We start from the raw sequence: 7,365 nt of genomic DNA, 5'->3' as shown, positions 1-7,365 counted from the left end.
CTAAAGCCACAGGTTTTATTTTATTTATTTAAAAAAAAACTAACTGGTAAAATCATGCGGATTAAGCCTGGCTGTCAAAGGCAATGTTTATGAGGAAAAACAAAACACTTGTTTACATACCGCAGCCATGAGAGGTTCCATTCTACGTAGACTGGGACGTCTGCCAAACGTTTTGAGGGTTCTTTTCACAAGCTGTGCAGTTTTATAAATATAAAGGCAGTCTTATTAAGCCTTTTACTGGCTGACTGTGCAATTAGTATTGCAGGTAGTTAGATTCTTTTATTTAAAGTTGAGTGGTCCAGAAAAAAAACAACTCTCAGCCTCAAGGCACCTGCGCGGATTATAAAAGATCTCAGTTGGCTAATTCTGTTGTGGACTTATCCATTATGACACGAGTACGAGGTGCACTCAACCGGCCTCCTTCACAACGCCAACCGAAATGCACAGCGGCTCTGAGATATTTTGCCGAATTAGAAATTGCAGAGATGATAGTGTAAATTATATTTTACAAAATTCAAAGTCCTCTGTATGACAATTAATCGATAAACAACGAGGACTTTTTTTTTATGATTCGTAACCGACGGCGACGATGAAAAACAATTGCGATGGTTAAAAAGTGTTCCTTAGGAGGTCTAATTTTTTTTTTTGTAGACGCGCTTCAGTTCATGAAGAACTCATTTGTGCTAAAATGACTTACAATACCTTCTTCCATTATGAAGAGCCTCGAGATGTTCTGTTCCTTTGCAAGAACGTTTAGCTCCTTCCAGTCAATGTTTTGTCGAGGCAGCCCTGAAGCTTCAAGTCAATCGACCACCCGATGCCGTAAGTGCCGACAACGGCTGGATAGGTGCATTTTTATGTTCACGTAGCTCATGGACGGGCATATCCAGATGTTGGTCTCTTGGGGCAGCACGTTGAGTCTGTGGTGCTGTCCAACATGCCACCACCAGGCACTTCCCGGGTCTACCCGATGGCCAGTCGAGGCCCGCTCGTGTTGCTCAACCTCCTTCTTAATGCAGAACCTTAAAGAAACAAAATTCTACAAACACTTGTATCAAAAATTAGCTAAATCCCAAAAGGAAAGGTGGGAGAATAAAATGAGCAGATGACTGACTGTGTCCACCTCCTAAAAACATCCAGTAGTATATATCCAAAGCCCATGAAGACAAAGTCCCTAATCAACGTCCCAAACTGAAATGGGCAAAGGTACCGGTGTTACCGCTCTCCAAAATAGCCATTCATTTAAAGTTTCAAAACTCAAAAAGTTGGTATTTACCAGTATTTTACCTTAAATAAAAAATATTAAATAATGCATACATTTTGCACATTTGTTGTTTTTTTTTGATGTTTTTACATATATCAAGCCAAGCATCATCTCAACTCACGTTTTCTAACATGAAATAGCTGCCTTTAGACAAAGCGTTTGTTCAAAATATTTTCACATTTCAATATAAAAAAATCGATTTTTAAAAATCACAAAAAAAAATAATCACTTACAAGCACACAATACCCAACATTGACACCCGCAACTGTATCAAAATAGTAAGATTATTGGATTTGCAGTCGTTTGCCATGGAATCTTGAGATTCCAAATGTTACTAATATTCTTTTTAAGCAAATGTTTTATTTTAGACGCAAACAAATCAATTCCAAACCCCTTCTCTCTACATTTGATTTTTGACTAATGCCCCATCTACTGGCTTCTTAAACACCAATGATAATTTTGGGGTAGGAAACTCTAATAAATTGCAAATAAACAATTACAATAACACAACATATATTTACCGAGGCAATCAGCGGCATGTGCATAGATTGTCATTCTGAATCCTGGGAGTTGTGGGCACATGGCTTCAGGCAACAATTAGGATGTATATTATTATGTTAAATACGTCCAAAAGCCGGCTTTGGAAATGTAATTAAAGAAACTGTTGTTTGAATAATTACATTAAAAAACAGACGCGTATCGCATATTCTGTATTTGTAAAGGAGGAATATTAGAAAGGTTGTTACGTACGGTCTAGATAACCAAGCCACGTCTATAAGAATCTGGAGATTAATCTAAAACCGTGATTTGCCCAGAAACGTACCCAAAATCCGGTTCTGTGATGGTGCCGACCTAAAGTATTATGTATTTAAAAAATAGGAGTTCTATAGATTTATAGGAATCCTATGCCAATAGTATTTAAATTGTGATACTCTAACTTGTAATTGATATCCTATATATAATTTACATGCATCAAATTGACATGTTATATAGAAGCAAATATTATCTATCAATATTAGATTGTAAGCCTGCGAGTCGAGCCCTCTTATATCGGGCCGTCTGAGTCCGCCAGCTCTAGATTTGTCAGTCCCTTTGAACGTACGGACTTTTAGAATCACTGCGGGAATTGTTGGCGCTATAGAAATAAAAGATAATATTAATAATATATGATGGCCGGAAAATCTAAATATATAAGAAATGTATATTTATATTTTTAGCTAAGGATCCTCTATTGTAAGCAACACTACATATAAAAAATAACTATTTATACGTGTTTGTTGGACCTGAGATAGAAAATGACTTGGAAAATGTAAGAAAAAGGTGGAAATAGTCACTTTATAGGATATCGATGGTAGTTTGGTGCCACCTTATGACAAATGCAAAAAGTACACAGAAACAGAAATTGAGTATATTTGCCGTTGAATATCATTTCTGAAATAATTAAGTTATTTACCTTTTTTCATGTTTTTTAGTAATTAATAATGAAGTCATGGTGTGTTCTGAGTATTCCGCAATAACCCCCATCACTAATCATTAACTCGTTACTTGACTTAAAATAATTTTAATTTCCACCTGTTCATTTTTTCCGAGGTAAAGATGGCCATTTTTGCTTTTTTTTACCATTTCCCAGAGTTTGTTTCCAAAAGAATTTGGAAATTTAGAGACTCGATAATTATTATTTTGTCTCCATAGATCTTTAACAAGTTCAGTTAATTCGCTTTACAATGTCTACCTTTCAACTTGCGTGGCACAACAGTGATGGTAAATATGGCGGCATCAAAGAAGGTTTATGAGCGAGACGTCCCGAGGCTGATGATAATGGAAATATTTCATGGACGCTCATCTATTAATCACTTTATTTGCGTAAAAGGTGTGCAATTCTTCATACTCACAGGCCCGTCGCACCTGAATTTGTCAACCTTCCAGGAGCTGATGTCAGGGGGGGCCGAGAGGTTGGTGGCCCCAAAGCCAACGCATATTAGTAGCTGCTAATAGATTTTTTTAAATTGTTAATTAATGAGAAAATTAGATTTCTGGTCTTGTAAAGAAATGTATTTTTCTCCTTCCTCGGTTATCACAAAAAAAAAATAATGTTTAACCCCCACGTCACAAGGTTTTCCCTTCCATCTCAAGGTGAATCTCAGGGTTAATGGGCAGTTTTTCAGGGTTTTTACCCCAATCTCAGGATGTGAGGGTGAATCGGCAGATTCTCGGGGGTTTTACCCCAATCTCAGGGTGTCAGAGTGAATGGGCAGATTATTAGCATCTATTCTCAGATTTATTTTTATGAAGAAACACAATAAGGGATTTTATTATTGTATTAATTTTAATAAAAACAATAGATTAGTTATAGCACGGCAAGGATAAGTCAGCGTACCAAAGTTTTTCAATAGGCCCCATTTTTAAAGACTAATAAAATAAATACAAAATTTTGAGGTCTCTTCCCTGATATGGGGCATGCCAGAAAACTCTTTCCTTGTAATGAAGAATCATCCTCGGCTGGGCTCTGAAACAGACCGGGTTTAGCTGCACGTAATACGCGGTTTGTGGCCGATGAGGAATAATATTGATGCAATTGATCTGCATTTACTAAACCGAGCATGACAGCATCTCCTGCCGGTACAAGTCAACTAATACTAATTCTCTTATTATCTGGTAATGTTCAACTGTAGCCATGGGATGAGCGCTGATGCGTTAAAAGAAACTCTAACAACTCAACCTGCCGACAGATCGGCCCCCATCCGGCCCCCGTCTAGTCGCCCGTTTCTCCTGCTGTAAAGACTCAAACCTTAATCAGTCGTTGGTCTCGTCTTAGATTCAGGAGCCGTATGTCTACCCCATGCGTGTTTAATACCCTCAAAGTATTAATTGCTTTTCTGCATTAACAGTAATATAGTTACAATAAGATCCATGGAAGGTTCCGTTGGATTATCCTACAGAAGCCGAGGGAGAGACCCAAGCAGCTTGCACACCTGGACTCATCTTTCTAATTAATGGAGTAATTAAGAGACGCTGACACAGCTTTAGATCCAAGTGCATTCATTACTTGAAACTTTCTATATCTTTACATATCGGTACATTTCGTTATCTCCCGTCTCCTCTCCTCCACCCAAACGCAGGCTTCCTGAACCAACCAACGACAATCAGCAACTCAGCCACAGAGGAGAGATAACTTAATGAGGGGGGATGATCACGAGAACAAGAAGTTAGGATGGCTGCTCCCGTGGGATACACATTAGGTGGGGTTTTAAGATACTTTTATGTTATTTGAATGTGTGGTATCCTTTTTGGGCTGAAAAAAACATTATTAAGGGATGTTGTTTGTTACCAATGTCGTAGTAATACCAGCCCCTCCTCTCGCCCGGTACACTTCATGGCAGCGTGCAAATATCTGGCTACCAAATAAGTACCAAAATCTGATAATACTAAGTATCTTAGTCTTGTTTCATTCTCTTTCACTGATCTCCTTCGCTCTTTCTTGTAACATTTGAAACAACAAACACGAGCTGGAAATCTTACATCCCGCCCTTTGATGTCAGTCTTCTCATCAGATTAGAAATTATTTCAAGATATCTTTGTTTAAAAATTAATTTTTGACTCTCCCCGCACGAGATGCACGCCGATTCCCCCAATACACAACCGCCGGAGCTATTAACGTCCTGAACCGATACCGAATTCCTAATAATCAAAACAGATGCGGCCGGTCCCGCGGGTTACAACAAAGATTTGCCTTTTAAGAGTTGGCTGTTGGCTTATAAAATCCGATTCAGCCCTAATGAAAGTATATTGTTAAACTTTAATGATTAAGACTTTTCCATCTTAATACAGAGAAGCAAGAATTATTTTTATTTTACTTTAGAACATCAACCCAATTATATCCCGTTTCTCACAAAGTCAGAGAAAGAGCGGGTTTGAGGATATAATATTTTCTTCTTTAGCATATCTTTGTTCAAGGAATGTGTGGCTCGTCTGTTGCTTTTATCCAGGACTCAAATAACAAAACAAATAGGATCTAGTTTTTGCCCCCGATATATAATGTTTTCAGGCAGCTGCATATCAGCCGTTTGTATGAGGTTCTCGCTCTGTTATCTAAGCTCAATCTACTAGACAATCCCCCCCTGACTCCTTATTATACTGCCTGTGGAAAAGAATAGAATGGCTCAGTCTTAATCACCCAGTCGGACTCTCTGATTCATGAAAGTCTATGGAGGAACGGACTTCATTAGCATCGCCATAAAGCATCAGCTCAGTGTGGTGTTTGATCCAGGAAAGTCACCCAAGATATCACTTGACAGCAATGGTGGCTCCAGGATGAAGGGGGTTTATTGGGGCAAAATGAGATAAAACCAGGTTTTTGCTGTATTTAGTAGTATATTTTTTTTTCCATGGGGCTTCCTCTTTAAATAACACTCAAAGTGTTGAGTTGAATTCATTATCTATTTCCATGTATAGTTTGCATTCATGAATACTTATCACATGCGTGCGCGGTATATAATATGCAGTAACAGGTACTCTCGGTTTGCTGAAATCATCTTTCTCCCGCAGGTAAAATTTGCGGGCTGTGTTAGCATCCAGCCTCACAAACGGCAGGTGTCAGATCCAGGGGGAACTCTCCGGTTAAAGAGAGAACATCTGCATGATAATTTTTTTTTTACTTTTTTTTTGGGGGGGGTGTAAAGCGTTCCTATGGCTACTAATGTCTATACCAGCTAACAGAATTAAAAATTCTAAATTGAAAAAAAAAATTGTATGGTGGAAAGAGAACTTTTTCCAAAATATGTTCTAAATGCGGAGTATACAATGTAACATTTTAATGTTTTCCCTGCCAAGCAAATTCAGATGATTAGAAGCAATTTCTAAGAGGAGACTGTAGTAGATTTTTGCAAATGGATATAAAAAATCCATGCTTTATGATTTTTTTTATTACTTTTTTTTTTTTTTTAAAGAATGTAATTGTTGTATTTTGGTTCATTTATTAAATGGTTACTTCAAGCAGAATTTTTTTTTTATCAAATATAAGTTCAGGCAATAAATTGGAGGCTGATTAAGCCACGTATTTCTGTAACGGTTATTAATTTTTTTAACAAAATGCAGGATTTGACCCATTTGTGCTGAGATTTAGACCTAAAGTTTTTGTTTTATTATTTTGTTTATTTTTAGAGAACTTCTTTTCAGACCGTGTGAAAGCGACCGAGAGAATGTATCTTTTGACTTAATGAGGTATGGTAAAGAATGAAATTAATAGTCCCGTTCTCTGGGAAACTTAAACCTTAAAAGGGATTTCTCTGCGGGGGGATAAAATGCGATCCTCTGACTGTGAACAAACCGGTAAATTATTAACTAAAAGCTTCTATCCAGATGCCTCCATATTATATCAATAAGTCCTCAACACTTACTCTACCTGGTTATTTTCTACTGGCTGCTGCCTTATAAACACCAGAAAAAAAAAACATCTCTAATGGCGACCGGTATGGGATTGCCGAAGGAGAGGAAATTGTCGACCAGGAAAGTAGAGGACACCATGGCTCTTCGGTGGGCGAGGGTCGTGAACCGCGGGGAGGAGAGAAAGACCAAAGAGACAATTAAAGTTTTTGAAAGATCTGCCAAAATATGCCGCTCGGACCTGAAGAGAGAAGTGAAAGAACTCAAGAACTTCTTGGTAAAAGTCAATGTTTCCACCGGTTACTTTGAAAAGACCAGCTGATGCGTCTTCACTCGGGTGCCTAGAAGCAACATCTGAACTATCTTGGAATCGATCAGGAGTTGAAATGGCATTTTTATAGACATGGTTGTGCAGTGAATCTTTTCCTGGCCATGACATCACGTTGGATGTACAAATTATATGTTGCGTGATGAAGTCATAGAAGGGACCTTGGGAACTTCCAATCTCATCAAGTTAAATGTATTCAGTAAAATTATTTTTTGTACAATGTATACAATGTATCTTTATTTCACATTAGAATATAAATGTTGTTAAATGTATCACAAATGCCAAAGAAAAACGGTAATCCCCCCCCCCAATTTTACAAACATTACAACAATTTCAGAAATATATTTATGCACCTGTTTCATTACTGCTAAATTAGGATAATTTGGGGGGA

This window comes from Sceloporus occidentalis, unplaced genomic scaffold (genome assembly GCF_023333645.1).
Source record: "Sceloporus occidentalis isolate IW3139 unplaced genomic scaffold, rSceOcc1.0.p SCAF_235, whole genome shotgun sequence".
Classification (NCBI taxonomy): domain Eukaryota; kingdom Metazoa; phylum Chordata; class Lepidosauria; order Squamata; family Phrynosomatidae; genus Sceloporus; species Sceloporus occidentalis.
The sequence above is the reverse complement of the archived record's forward strand: the minus strand, read 5'-3'. Positions refer to the sequence as shown.